Here is a 16,089-nt window from a genome sequence, read left to right as displayed (position 1 = left end):
CCAACTTTGCTCGATTTGTCCCTAATTCCCCATCGTCACTGTCCTCATCTCTCACTCCTCCACACTGTCTCTTTTTCTCTTTGTTTTTTTTTATAGTAATAATACCAGATATATACACCTGAGTAGTGTCCCCCCTCCTCTGCTTTCAGCAGTATTAGGATTGTGCCTTAACCCTCTGGAGTCTACGAAAACGCCGGAGCACAACTTCTTGATGACGTCAAAATAAGACGCAAAAATGACCAAAAAAAGACACAAAATGACTAAAACAAGACACAAAATGACTAGAAAAAAAAGACACGAAAATGACCAAAAAAGACACAAAATGACTAAAAAAAGACACAAAATGACCAAAAAAAGACACAAAAGACACAAAATGACTAAAAAAAGACACAAAATGACTAGAAAAGACACAAAAGACACAAAGTGACTAGAAAAGACACAATAATGACCGAAAAAGACACAAAAAGACATAAAATGACACAAAAATGACCGAAAAAGACACAAAATGACTAAAAAAAGACACAAAATGACTAGAAAAAAGACACAAAAATGACTGAAAAAGACACAAAAAGACACAAAATTACTAAAAAAAAGACACAAAAATGAATAGAAAAGACACAAAAATGACCGAAAAAGACACAAAATGACTAGAAAAAAAGACACAGAAGACACAAAATGAAAAAAAAGAGACAAAATGATGAAAAAAGACACAAAATGACTAAAAAAAGACATAAAATGGCCAATAAAGACATAACAACAGACACAAAATGACCGTAATAGACACGAAAAAAGACACAAAATGACCAAAAAAGACACAAGACACGAAAAGACATGAAAAGGATTAAAAAAATGGACAAAATAGTCCAGGACTCCATAGGGTTAACAGGGATTTGTAGCTGTGAGGCTCCGGCAGCGAAGCTTCCTAAGTGCGTAATCTTAATCAGTTTTTTTGGTGGGGGGTGAAATTAAACAGATTAAAATCTGAGGTAAACAGGAAACGTTTGGAGCAAAGAAAAACGCCATAAAAACCCATAAAATGGGTTTAAGGAGAAATGTTTATCGCTGCTGCTTTGCTTGTCTGCTTTTTATCGACAGTGTTTTATGTTCTAATCACTTTGTAATTGATTCACTTGTTTACCGTCTTTGCTTTTAATTGCTTTGGCGGTTTGTGATCCTCTTTTGTTCTCATCTTTGTGGAGCACTTTAACTCTTCTGGAGTGTAATATAACTCACCAGATATATTTGTTATCAGGAGTAATGGATGTATGAGCTATGTTTGATTTTCTCTCTTAAAGAGACACTTAAAGGTTTAAAGAGGCTCGGCGCTCCTTCATAACGCCTTTTTATATCTATATAACGTTCTGTATAACTTGACACGTTGCCATGGATACGCATTGTTCTGCTTCTCTCCTGATGACGGCTCGCCTCGTTAGTGACCTGTCAATCAAAGGTAGCCCCGCCCCCAAATCATACGATTCTTTATCTTCTATTTTCTTCTAAATGGGGCCATTATTAGAACTATTTCACAAAATGACTGAAAGAAGACACAAAAGACACAAAATGACTAGAAAAAAGACACAAAAATGACTGAAAAAGACACAAAATGACTAAAAAAAGACACAAAAATGACTAGAAAAAAGACACAAAAATGACAGAAAAAGACAAAAAAAGACACAAAATGACTAGAAAAAAAGACACAGAAGACACAAAATGAAAAAAGAGACAAAATGACCAAAAAAGACACAAAATGACTAAAAAAAGACACAAAATGACCAATAAAGACACAACAACAGACACAAAATGTTTTTCAGTGAATATTTGACCGTTTGTCTCAGAAAGAATCAATCAAGTCTTCAGTGTCTCTGAGGAGCAGAATTTAATGTTTGAACAGGATCTGGTTATTACAAAAGGTTTATTTTTGGCGACGTTTTAAATGTAGAATAAAGTCATTTTGACAGAAATATCACAATTGTTCTGGATACTTTTTCTAACACAATCTTTCATAACTGATGATCCATTCAAGGACTGTCCCCCCAAAGACATTTTGCATGATTTTTTTATTGGATTTTGGGTTTCTGACAGTCAGTTCTTCTTCTACTTTTTAAAAAAAAGAGAAACACATGACTCCCCTGTGAGCCAGCGGACTTTTCTGGGAAAGCCCTGGATCAAAGGTTGAACATTTATTCAGAAGATTACTGAGAAACATTTATTTAACCTGATCTCTTTGTTTACAGGACGCGCCACATCTCGGTGTAACATTAACCTCTCACATGACTCACAGTTTGTTTTGAGACACACGAAAAAAAACACACCCCTCCCCTCGACCAGCACACACACACACACACACACACACAGACTTGACAATGACTCCATTCATCCCGTTGCTCTCTCCGTCTCTTCTCCCATCAGCTCTGTATAAACACAGCGAAGGTCAAAAACACAAAACACGCCTCGTCTGCCCCTCTGACCTGGATCTGCTGCGCTTGTTTCGTCTTTTGAGCGCTCTGTTTGTCTCCAGAGTGGGTTTTTGTCTTCTTCATGGTGCAGACTCACTTAACCAATTAGTCATGTGGGAGTGTCCCGATGAGTGCTGGTGATTAGCGCCTTGTTTTAGCTGTCATGTGTTTGCGGTTTGTACGGTATTATTAGAGGAGAGACGTTAAGGCAGGGGTCTCAAACTCGCGGCCCGCGGGCCAATTGTGGCCCTCGTGATGATATTTTGTGGCCCCCTCCTTGATATGAAAGTTTAATGTGAGTTTTATATAAATGGCACTTTACCGTGTTGTGTGTGGAAGGTCTAATTACTATTTTTTTTTTTTATTACTATTTTTGGTAATTTTGTGTCTTTTTTTAAATAGTTTTGTGTCTTTTTAAATAGTTTTGTGTCTTTTTTGGTAATTCTGTGTCTTTTTTTTTGAAATTTTGTGTGTTTTTTTAATAATTTTGTGTCTTTTTGCTAATTCTGTGTCTTTTTTTGGTCATTTTGTGTCTTTTTTTAGTATTTTTTTCTGTTATTTTGTGTCTTTGGTGTGTCATTTTGTGTCTTTTTTGGTAATTCTGTGTCTTTTTTGGGAAATTTTGTGTCTTTTTTAATAATTTTTTTGTGTCTTTTTGCTAATTCTGTGTCTTTTTTTGGTCATTTTGTGTCTTTTTGCTAATTCTGTGTCTTTTTTTGGTCATTTTGTGTCTTTTTTGGTAATTCTGTGTTTTTTTTAATAATTTTGTGTCTTTTTTAATAATTCTGTGTCTTTTTTTGGTCATTTTGTGTCTTTTTTGGTAATTCTGTGTCTTTTTTTGGTCATTTTGTGTCTTTTTTGGTAATTCTGTGTCTTTTTTTGGTCATTTGGTGTTTTTTTTTAGTATTTTTTTCTGTTATTTTGTGTCTTTGGTGTGTCATTTTGTGTCTTTTTTGGTAATTTTGTGTCTTTTTTTAGTAATTCTGTGTCTTTTTGCTAATTCTGTGTAATTTTGTGTCTTTTTAAAAATAATTTTGTGTGTTTTTGCTTTTTTTAAAATTTCTTTTTAAGTAATTTTTTCTGTTATTTTGTGTCTTTTTTGATCATTTTGTGTCTTTTGTGTGTCATTTTGTGTCTTTTGTGTGTCATTTTGTGTCTTTTTTAGTCATTTTGTGTCTTTTAGAAATTTTGTGTATTTTTTGGTCATTTTGTGTCTTTTTTAAGCATTTTAGGGTTTTTTTCTGTCATTTTGTGTCTTTTTTGTTGTTGTAATTTTGTGTCTTTTTTTGGTCATTTTGATACTGCGCCCAGTGGCCCCCAGGTAATTTGAGTTTGAGACCCCTGCGTTAAGGCAAACACAACAAAACGTCACAAGAAAATCAAAGGCATGACCTCCGAATGACACGCTCAATTAAGTTGTTTGTCTCTGTTTTTCAGCCAAGATATTCTCAGGAACGGTTTTGCATGAACCGGGTTTGTGTCCCATGTAAACGCAAAAAATACACAGCGTGATTTAACCCATTGACGCCTAAAACGCCCGTAAAACCTCTGGGCGATTTTAAAATAAGCCCCTAAAACCTGAAGTTTTTCTGTAAATTCAACAGAAGTGTCAACTCTTCCTACTAAATAATAGATTTTTCAGCCTCTGTAGCAGATGGAAATGAAATTCAAAAAGTATTTGAGAGCTCATACAAATACTACAAAACGACGTATCCTCTTTCCAGGCTTCAATGTGATTTAAACATCACTGAACTTCCGTACCTCACATTTTGTGCATCATGTTTTAACGTAACTATGTCTCCTCCGGTCGTCACCTCTCCTTCGTAGCTAGCGTCACTGAATCCCACACAGCTATTGGCTAGCATTCTATCAAAATTTTGGGAAAAATTTACATTAACTACTAATATAAGGGCTGTTTCCACTACCGGGCAATACCTGGAATGAATCAGGTCTCACTCACCGAAACGCCCCTATTTTGAATACGAGCCGTCCAGAGTGGGCTTCTGTCGGGACTTTTTTTTCGTCCCAGTAGAAGAGCAGGGCTGTTTTTCTCCCCTGAAAAAAGCCTGGTTGCTGATTGGCTAGAACACTAAGCAGGATGTGACGTAGTACTCAACGATACAACAACACGTCACCTCCGGAGTCTCTAAATCAATAAAATAAAGGGAATATTGTACCGAACGGTGGCACTTCCAGCATTTAGATAGATTTATTTACTTCTTATTTTTATCTTATAACGCCTAACCAGGGACTTTTTTGCACTAAACCCAAATCAGTGGTTTTGTAGCTAAATTTAGCGAAAATGCAGCCTTACAAAAGCGAACATCACATGCATGTATAATGACATGTGCACTATTTTTAGAAAGCTTCGCTACATTATTCTGTCCCGCAAAACATTCCTGTGGGTCGTTTTGGGTGGTATTGACCTATTCTGTCATTTAGGCTGGAGATCTTATTGGACGATCGGACAATTTAAACACATCAAAAACGTTGTGACGTTGAGAACTGCTTGGTGAGGTTTAAGCAACAAAACAAAGTGGTTAAAGGAACACTCCACCGTTTTTTCATATTAAAACATGTTATTCGGTCAAGTAAGACGAGTTGATACAGACCTCTTGCGTCTCAATGCGTGCACTCAATCGCCCTGGCGCGCGGCGCCACTTGGCTAGCACTTAGCTTAGCCCAGTTCATTCATTAGGATCCAAACAGATGGACAGTTAGAAGCGACCAAACTCCTCCACGTTTTCCCTATTTAAATACAGCTACACGAGTAGTTGAACGACCAAGTATGGCGACACAAAATAAAACGTGGCGCTTTTCGAAGCGGATAAAAAGGAGAACTATAATGTATGGCGGAATAGCACTTGGGAGCACTTCGACTTGGCGCAGTAATATCATCACTCCTGAGGGGAGAAGATTTTTCAGGAGTGATGATATTACTGCGCCGAGTCAAAGTGCTTTTGTGTCGCCATACTTGGTCGTTTAACTACTCGTGTAGCTGTATTTAAATAGGGAAAACGTGGAGGAGTTTGGTCGCTTCTAACTGTCCATCTGTTTGGACCGTAATGAATGAACTGGGCTAAGCTAAGTGCTAGCCAAGCAGCTCCGCGCGCCAGGGCGATTGAGTGCACGCATTGAGACGCAAGAGGTCTGTATCAACTCGTCTTACTTACCCGAATAACATGTTTTAATATGAAAAAACGGTGGAGTGTTCCTTTAAGGTTTGCAAAAAGAGAACAGGGTTTAGATTTAAATGACTACTTTTGTACTCAAACTTCTGGGCGTGGTTGCGTAGATCACGTAGGTGATGTAGAAGGTGACATAGTCATGTCTGCAAGTTGACTTTTAGTTTTTCAAACGGGACACGATCAGTGGTCTCCAGGGGTTTGTTTGTCCTCCTAACACCCTCCTTAAAAGGATTTTAATCTGTGTTTGTATCTACGACAGTAGCTTCCGAATCCTCACAGTGATCTCTGCAACTGCTTCACGCCCGTCATATTTACTACGGCCACTAGAGGGCAGCACCTGACGGCAAATAAACAGCTCCTCCTGGCTCACAATAACATGGCTTTCCTACAAATTTCAGTGCATTATTTTTTGTTGGTCACCTACAAACAGTGGATGAGAACAGCCTGAATGTTCTGATCTGCCTTTTACAAAAACGCTACAAATTACCGTTCAATCGGATTAATGATGCGACTACGCCGTAGTCATGGTTTGGTTACGTTTTAGCCATTTAAAAAGCCTCCTGGTTTGGGCTGAAACATGTATTTCATTCAGGTTAGGAGACTACCAGCTTCATTGTTGCAATAAAAACCACATGGTTATGATTTGGGAACAATCATTGTAATAAGAAGCCAATGCTGTCATCAAACTCCCGACTTCACTAACGGGCAACCAAGGCTTTTCAACTTGAAACTGCAGCCCAGGTGGATAAAACACACATAAAATATGGTAATTATTACCTATAAAGACACTTAATCTCATTAACCTATCCGCAAACTATAAGAAGAATACGCTTTGAGCTCCATATAGGACAAACTTTGACCTTCTTTCTAAAGATAGAGATTCAAAAGTAATTTATTCTGATTCCCAGCTTCACTAAAACTTACAAATCACTGTTACATCAGTTTTATGATGCGACACAGAGAGGTTATGGTTCGGTTATAGTTTGGTCTTCAACACCACTTGGTAAAGATTTATAAAAGCCTCTTAGTTTGGGCTGAAACAACGTTTAGGTTTCGTTAAGGTTAGGAGACTACCAGCTACATGGTTAGGGTTGGGGAACAATCATTGTTGCTGGTCTTCCTCCCTCTGTGGACTTTGTGGCTCGACTATAACGTCATTAAACTCCTGATTTTCGCTTACGTGCAAGAGTCACAATCACAAAGCCACTCAACTGGCTTTTCAACCTGAATTCAAACAGATGTTTAAGTGAGACGTAAAAAATGCAGCCCAAGTGGATAAAACAAACACATAAAATATGTTAATTATCACCAATAAAGACAAATAATAAGACTTATCTGCAAACTATCAGTAGAATAAGCTTTTACCTCAATATTAGTAGAACAGTGAGGTTTTTTAGAGATGCAAAAGTAATTTATTCTGATTCCCAGCTTTCCTTGAACACCACTTGGTAAAGATTTTAAAAAGCATCTTAGTTTGGGCTGAAACAATGTTCAGGTTTAGTTAAGGTTAGGAGACTACCAGCTACATGGTTAGGGTTGGGGAACAATCATTGTTACTGACTCCAACCCCGCTGACAACAGCCGTAAACAGCAGTAAAAATGCAGCCCAAGTGGATAAAACAAACACATAAAATATGTTAATTATCACCAATAAAGAGAAATAATAAGATTTATCTGCAAACTATCAGTAGAATCAGCTTTTACCTCCATATTAGTAGAACAGTGGGTTTTTTTTAGAGATGCAAAAGTAATTTATTCTGATTCCCAGCTTCACTGAAAGTTACAAACCACTGTTTCATCAGTTTTATAATGCGACGCAGAGAGGTTATGGTTCGGTTACAGTTTGGTCTTGAACATCACCTGGTAAAGATTTAAAAAAGCTTCGTGGTTTGAGCTGAAAGCTAACCGCTAACAGACAAGAGTCACAACCACGACTCAGGGGCTTTTAACTTGAATTCAAACAAATGTTAAGGTGAGAGGGAAAATGCAGCCCAGGTGGATGAAACAAACAGATAAAATATGGTAAAAATCACCAATAAAGTCACTTAGTTAGAATTATCTGCAAACTATATACAGAATAAGCTCCATATAAGCTGAACTTGAGCCTTCTTTCCAAGACAGTGGTGCTTTTTTAGAGTAATGTATTCTGATTTCCGGCTTCGCTGACAGTAAAGAAGTGCTTGTGTTAGTTTTAAACCTCAGCGAGCAGTGTGACGAGTCCAAAGCGCTCTTTGAGACTCTCTTTTCTTAGATTTCAAAACTTCCTCCTGAAGCGTTTTCCTCCTGCTCTCACTTCCCTCATATCTCACTCCGTCTCTGATTTTTTTTTTTTTTTATATGCATACACCCAGCGTACGCTTGGATGCTCATGCACAAAAACAAGACCTCAACCTCCTCAACTTCATCTGCACAGATGAATGAACCTCACATTTCCTCATGCATGGGACTTAAAAGCACCACGAGCAACTCTTCTTCTTCTTCTTCTGCATCTTTATTGTAATCTCTCCAAAACAAACGAGCCTCCAAAAGAGAGTGAATGAGGTAGACGAGGTTAACTTGCCACAGATATAATAATAATCATAATAATAATATAGGTGTTTTTAATTGTAAGTTGCCAGTGGGCTAAATATTACCTCCATTATCGCATCAACTCTTTTTCAGCAAAGATTAAAACCACCTCGACCAAGTCTAACACGATTTTACTGAAGTTTTTAAGAGATTTTTTTCTTATTTTGCAGTGTGCATTCAGCATTTCAATGCATTTTTAATGCAATCTTTTGTGTAAAATGTTTTTTGTGTGTTTTTATGTGTTTTTTGGAAAAAAAATTGGGATGGGACTTAAAAGCAACTCTTCTTCTTCTTCTTCTTCTGCATCTTTACTGTAATCTCTCCAAAACAAACGAGCGTGAATGAGGTAGACGAGGTTAACTTGCCACAGATATAATAATAATCATAATAATAATAATAATAATAACATAGGTGTTTTTAAATGTAAGTTGCCAGTGGGCTAAATATTACCTCAGCCTAGTAAGAGGATTTTATAAACAGATTAATATAGCGCTTTTATCATAACACCCCCACCTCGGAAACAATCCCATAAAACTTTGGTAATGAATATTTACGTTTTACTCCACTAGATTTAACTGGCAGCTTCAGTTACTTTTCAGGTGGAGATGTAACGTAAAAAACATGGTAAATTTAAAGTGATTAGACTTTTTTATAACAGTATAATAAGTCATTAAATGAATTTTTTTGTTGTTGCTTTGATGCTCATGCACAAAAACAAGACCTCAACCTCAACTTCATCTACACAGATGAATGAATTTCCTCATGCATGGGACTTAAAAGCACCACGAGCAACTCCTCCTCTTCTTCTTCTGCATCTTTATTGTAATCTCTCCAAACCAAACGAGCCTCCAAAAGAGAGTGAACGAGGCAGACGAGGTTAACTTGCCACAGATATAATAATAATAACAATCATAATAATAATATAGGTGTTTTTAAATGTAAGTTGCCAGTGGGCTAAATATTACCTCAGCCTAGTAAGAGGATTTTATAATAATAATAATATTAACTTAAAGACTTAAAAAAGACTTAGAGACTTAAAAGCACCACGAGCAACTCCTCCTCTTCTTCTTCTTCTTCTTCTGCATCTTTATTGTAATCTCTCCAAACCAAACGAGCCTCCAAAAGAGAGTGAACGAGGCAGACGAGGTTAACTTGCCACAGATATAATAATAATCATAATAATAATAATAATATAGGTGTTTTTAAATGTAAGTTGCCAGTAAGAGGATTTTATAAAAATAATAATAACTTAAAGACTTAAAAAAAGACTTAGAGACTTAAAAGCACCACGAGCAACTCTTCTTCTTCTTCTTCTTCTGCATATTTATTGTAATCTCTCCAAAACAAACGAGCCTCCAAAAGAGAGTGAACGAGGCAGACGAGGTTAACTTGTCACAGATATAATAATAATCATAATAATCATAATAATAATAATATAGGTGTTTTTAAATGTAAGTTGCCAGTGGGCTAAATATTACCTCAGCCTAGTAAGAGGATTTTATAATAATAATAATAACTTAAAGACTTAAAAAAAGACTTAGAGACTTAAAAGCACCACGAGCAACTCCTCCTCTTCTTCTTCTTCTTCTTCTGCATCTTTATTGTAATCTCTCCAAACCAAACGAGCCTCCAAAAGAGAGTGAACGAGGCAGACGAGGTTAACTTGCCACAGATATAATAATAATCATAATAATAATAATAATATAGGTGTTTTTAAATGTAAGTTGCCAGTAAGAGGATTTTATAAAAATAATAATAACTTAAAGACTTAAAAAAAGACTTAGAGACTTAAAAGCACCACGAGCAACTCTTCTTCTTCTGCATATTTATTGTAATCTCTCCAAAACAAACGAGCCTCCAAAAGAGAGTGAACGAGGCAGACGAGGTTAACTTGTCACAGATATAATAATAATCATAATAATCATAATAATAATAATATAGGTGTTTTTAAATGTAAGTTGCCAGTGGGCTAAATATTACCTCAGCCTAGTAAGAGGATTTTATAATAATAATAATAACTTAAAGACTTAAAAAAAGACTTAGAGACTTAAAAGCACCACGAGCAACTCTTCTTCTTCTTCTTCTTCTACATCTTTATTGTAATCTCTCCAAAACAAACGAGCCTCCAGAAGAGAGTGAACGAGGCAGACGAGGTTAACTTGTACAGTGACCCTGCACAGCATGAAGTAAAGGGACTTTACTCTTCTTCTACGGAGGTTACAGTCTGTAAATACTGTCTGTGATGCACACAGTGTCACAACCATGGAGGAGATAAGCAGTGAGAGGATGAAAGAGAGTAAAATAGAAAAAGCTCCTACCTGATTGATGTTTGTCCCAAAATGTGTTAATTCTCTTCTTCTTCTACTTCTTCTCTTTGCCGGCGTCTCTCTTACTCTCCTTCCTTCCTTCCTTCCTTCCTTCTTTCCTTCCTCTCGTTAGTTTTGCTTCAGCTCCCCGGGCGTCACTGACGAGGTGTGTGTCGAGTGTCTGACGTGTGTCTGCTGGTGTGTGTGTGTGTGTGTGTGTGTGTGGAGTGTGTGTGTGTGTGTGAAGAGCTGGTTAGAGAGCGACTCTGCTTTGTGCTGCCGACCTCGCTGAGCGTGTTGTTGCAACTGACTGAGTGACTGGGAGAGAGGGAGGGAATGTGTGTGTGTGTGTGTGTGTGTGTGTGTGTGTGTGTGTGTGTGTGTGTGAGAGAGAGAGAGAGAGAGAGATTAGTTCACACACAAACACATCTCCGCCTCAGGGAAACACCCCACTCCCTCTCCTCCTTCCTCCCTTTTTTTTCTCCCCTTCTTGTCGTTTTTATTCCTCTCACATCAGGTGTTTTATTTTCTTTCATCTGATTACCTTGAAGCAGCAGAAACATTTCCACTCCTCCTCCTCCTCTTCATCCTCTTCCTCCTCCTCCTCCTCCTCCTCTTCATCCTCTGCTCCTGGTCTATCCTCAGTTTTTAACCTGCTCTTTTGTTGTCTCACCTCTTCATATTTTACTCTTCAGTTTTGCTGTTGTGAGTCCCCAGAATCATAAATAAGTTTGGAACACAACAACACAAACCTCTCTCTCTCTTTCTCTCTCTCTCTCTATTTCTCTCTCTCTCTCTATTTCTCTCTCTCTCTCTCTATTTCTCTCTCTCTCTCTATTTCTCTCTCTCTCTCTATTTCTCTCTCTCTATTTCTCTCTCTCTCTATTTCTCTCTCTCTCTCTATTTCTCTCTCTCTCTATTTCTCTCTCTCTCTGTCTCTCTCTCTATTTCTCTCTCTTTCTCTCACTATTTCTCGCTCTCTCTCTCTCTCTCTATTTCTCTCTCTCTCTCTCTCTATTTCTTTCTATCTCTCTCTCTCTCTCTCTCTTTTAACATATCTAGTAAAAAGTTATGAAAGAATATGTAGAAAAATTGTTTTTTGCAAAATCAAAAAATCTCTCTCTCTTTTCTCTCTCTCTCGTTTCATGTTCTGTTGTAGAGAATGAGCTGATTTTTGGACTTGTTTTGAGTTAAATTATATATTTTTTGGTTGTTGTTGTTGTTGTTTAATTTCTTCTTTTTATTTATTTATTTTTTTCGTTTTGGAGAATGCAATGTGATTGTATTTACAAATTGCGTTAAGCAAATAAAGAGGTTTTGAAAATTTAAAAAAAATTCTCTCTCTCTCTCTCTTACGGTGGTCCTGAAGTGCAAAACACACCAGCAATCCACACGGGTTGTGTTTTTTTTTAATTTATATAAATCTCCTACATCTGTCTACTTTTTATTTTGTTTTATGTTCAAAATGTTCAAAAAACACAGTTAAGTTTCCTGTAGCTACCTAAAATCAATAAAAAGAGTTGGGAAAAAAAGAAAGTTAAGACAAAAAAAACAGATTTCAAGCACTCAATTAAAGACAAAAATAAAAGAAATTTTTCCAGATTTGCCATCCAAATCAATACCTTGCAGAGGAAGAAACAGAAAGCTGAGTGGCTGAATGAGCACTGACAGCTGATGGAAAGAGACAGCAGCAATCAGTTTAACCTTGAGCAGACCCCCACTCAGTTCTGTTTAAGCCCATCACAGCGATTACAGAATTTAGCTTTAGCTGCTAATCTGCTCTGGATCCACATTAAACTTCTCCTCAGGAGGCTGAGCAGGGAGCAGAGGGGGGGGGGCTCCTCATCTATCTTATCGTCTCTTATATTGATGCAGAATTAACAAGAATACTGTCGACTTTTATCCTCCGTTTCTAAAGGTTTGTGTGTCTGAAGGAATCAAGCTGTACACTGCAAAAAAGGTGTCTATTAAAACCAGATAAAACAGTAAATCTGAGGGAAATGATCTTGCTGCATGGACAGATAATTTACCTTGACAAGATTTATTAAATTCAGATGATTAAATCTAGAAATAAGCATGTTGAACGCCTAAAATAAGAAATTAACTCTTAAAACAAGATCAATTATCTAACACTTCTAAATCTAAAGTTTTTTTTTTTATCTTGGTAAGAACCAAATAATCATCAGGTCACTCTGCTCGGACCAGTTCATCACTGCTGGCAGCTTTAATTTATCTGGTTTTAAGAGTTAAAGAGAGTTTTAAAGAGTTTTTTTTCCATTGTTTTTTCCTCCTTTCCTCCCCTCATGTTGTGCTGTATTTCTTTCTCTTCATCTGTCTTCCTGTCCTGTCCACCTCTGTCATATTGTTTGTGTGTTTTTATACGTTTTTGGACGGGTTGATGGCAAATTTTGTTGTACTAGCCTGTGCAATGACAGTAAAGGCTTCTGATTCTGACTCTGATTCAATAAAAGACAGTTAAAAGAGTAAATAAAGGCTGGAAGTGAAGTAGTTACGAGGATGACGTGACTACAGTAAGTTACGTAAAAAGTTACTTTCACACGGGACACGAACCTCCTCAGGTAAAAGTCCATCGTTTGTTCGACCCTCCCACCCCAGTGTGACATCCGTCTTTTAAACTCTGCATCATCATTACTTCTACGTCGGCAGGATATCGGTGGAGGACAGTCTGAAACGTAATTATGGGTCATATTTTGCTGCCTGTACAAACGCTCTATACTGGTGTCAGATCCCTATATTCAGATTCCTGTCCGTTCCTGATACACGCCACAATAGCAGTGTCGTCGGAGTACTTCTGGATGTGGCAGGACTCAAGATTTGTATGTCAAGTCCGCTGTGTACAGTGTAAACAGGAGTGGAGCCAGAACAGTGCCTTGTGGAGCCCCTGTGCTGCTCCATCGTTGACGTTAAATCTAATAAAATGATCTGATCATTATTTTGTAGCTTTGATCCTGTTGCACACATATACTGTACATTTTTTATTTTGGTAAAACTATATTGTTCATATTCTAGATGTATTTATTTGTCCCTGAAAATTATAAACGTAATTTATTAAATTATTTAAAAAAAAAACCTTCAATACATGCTTGAGCACTCATGCAGGAAAAATATTTACGTGTCGTAATTTGTGGTACTGACACACGACCTCTTCTGTCTTGACTTGACTATGACGGCATATTAGGGCAAAAAAGTTGCAAATTTACTAGATTAAAGTGGCAAATCTACAAGAAAAAAAGTTGTAGATTTAAGAGATTTAAAGTGGCAAATCTGCGCGAAAAAAGTAGCAGATTTACGAGAAAAAAGTGGGATGAAAATCAACTTTTTTCTTGCAGATTCACCACTTTAAATCTCATAAATCTGCATATTTTTTTCTTGTAGATTTGCCACTTTAATCTCGTCAACTTTTTTTTTCAAAATATGACCCCCCTCCCCCAGGTCTGTATGTTTTTTTTTTTTTTTACACATTCTGGCAGTATGTAATATCCTCCAATATTCTCTAGGGTTGGAATTTGGAATTCAAGTATTTCAATGAGTGTCCTATTAAGGGTTAAAGTGGGAGAAAGCTAATGATTGATACGAAAGTTCTACTGTCTGTTGTGACACAAAAATACACAAAAAAGACACAAAATGAGAAGACAGAATAACCAAAAAAACACCCGCAGAAGACACAAAATGACAAAAAAGACACAAAATAACTAAAAAAAGACACAAGAACAGACACAAAATGACCAAAAAAGACACAAAAATACACAAAAAAAAGACAAAAAATGACAACCAAGTGGGCTTTGATTTCATCAATAGATCCACAGAAAACTGCTTTTTTAAAATATAAATATACATGTGCGTGACAGCAGAAGGAAGGAAACACACTTTAATTTAAACTCTGATGCGTCGGAGTAAAAACGGAGCAAAAACAAGGAGAAAACGTCCCTGCGTCATACTTACAGAGAGCATATTTTCATATTTGTGTGTTAAACTTGTGTGTGTAGGTGGGCAGGGTGTGAGTGTGACTGTGGGGGTGGGAGATGAGTAACTGAATTAAAAAAAAAATCTTTTTTTTAAAAAGCCCCCCGCCCCACTAGTCTGAACAAAGCTGCTCCAGCAGCTGAAAGATGGAGGACGAGCCTCTCTATCACCATGTTGCTATCAAGGAGGTTTTCTCTCTTTCTTTTTTTATTTCTTCTCTCCGAAACAAAACAGCTGACCCCCTGTTGAGTTTCTCTGCGGGGGGCACACTCGCCGAGCCATCTTCCTCTCCCTCCGAGACCCCTGGGAGACGCTCCGACGCTCCTCGCCTCCTCCTCGCCTCCTCCCCTGTTAGTTTCCATCGCTCCAGCCCTCCCCCAGCCTCTCCTTTCCCTCCCTCTGAGGCTCCAGTTAACTCTGATCGCTCCCCCCATCCAAAAAAAAAAAACACAAACTATTTCCCTCTCCCTTCTGTCATCTTCCCTTTGTGTTCAGGTCTTCATCTCCTTCCTGTCTCTCTCCCCCCACACACACAAAATGACCAAAAAAGTCACAAAATGACAAAAAAAGACACAAAATAACTAAAAAAGACACAAAAAAGACACAAATGACCAAAAAAACACAAAATGACTAAAAAAGACACAAAAATAAACAAAAAAGACACAAAATGAGAAGACAGAATAACAAAAAAACCCAGCAGAAGACACAAAATGACAAAAAATGACCAAAAAAGACAAAATAACTAAAATAGACACAACAGACACAAAACGACCAAAAAAGACACAAAATGACTAAAAAAGACACAACAACAGACACAAAATGACCATAAAAAAATACAAAATGACCAAAAAAAGACACAAAAATACACAAAAAGACACAAAATGAGAAGACAGAATAACAAAAAAAAACAGCAGAAGACACAAAATGACAAAAAATGACCAAAAAAGACACAAAATAACTAAAATAGACACAACAACGACACAAAATGACCAAAAAAGACACAAAAAAGACACAAAATGACTAAAAAAGACACAACAACAGACACAAAAAGACCATAAAAAAATACAAAATGACCAAAAAAGACACAAAAAAGACACAAAATGACTTAAAAAGACACAACATCAGACACAAAATGACAAAAAAGACACAACAACAGACACAAAAAGACCATAAAAAAATACAAAATGACCAAAAAAGACACAAAAATACACAAAAAGACACAAAATGAGAAGACAGAATAACAAAAAAAACCCAGCAGAAGACACAAAATAACAAAAAAAAGACACAAAATAACTAAAATAGACACAACAACAGACACAAAATGACAAAAAAGACACAAAATGACAAAAAAGACAAAAAATGACCAAAAAAAGACACAACAACGGACACAAAATGACCAAAAAAGACACAAAAAGACACAAAAAGACACAAAATGAGAAGACAGAATAACAAAAAAAAAAAACACAGAAGACACAAAATAACTAAAAAAGACACAACAACAGACACAAAATGACCAAAAAAGACACAAATTGGCAAAAAGACACTGTAACCAATTGGGCTTTGATTTCATCAGGAGTTGTTTTTTTT

At 36.8% G+C, this 16,089-nt stretch overlaps 1 protein-coding gene across 1 annotated transcript in view; it reads right to left on the bottom strand.

Annotated features, from left to right (window-relative positions):
• The window catches only part of hs3st1l2 (heparan sulfate (glucosamine) 3-O-sulfotransferase 1-like 2), a 53,506-nt gene extending 42,412 nt beyond the window's left edge, over positions 1-11,094 (bottom strand). The window contains exon 1 of the mRNA XM_059336911.1: positions 10,531-11,094. The gene's annotated coding sequence lies outside the window, so the exon portion shown is untranslated. The remainder of the gene's footprint in view (positions 1-10,530) is intronic.
• Between the last annotated feature and the right edge of the window lie 4,995 nt (positions 11,095-16,089).

The sequence above is a fragment of the Centropristis striata genome, chromosome 7, assembly GCF_030273125.1.
Source record: "Centropristis striata isolate RG_2023a ecotype Rhode Island chromosome 7, C.striata_1.0, whole genome shotgun sequence".
NCBI lineage: Eukaryota > Metazoa > Chordata > Actinopteri > Perciformes > Serranidae > Centropristis > Centropristis striata.
The sequence above is the reverse complement of the archived record's forward strand: the minus strand, read 5'-3'. Positions and strand labels throughout refer to the sequence as shown.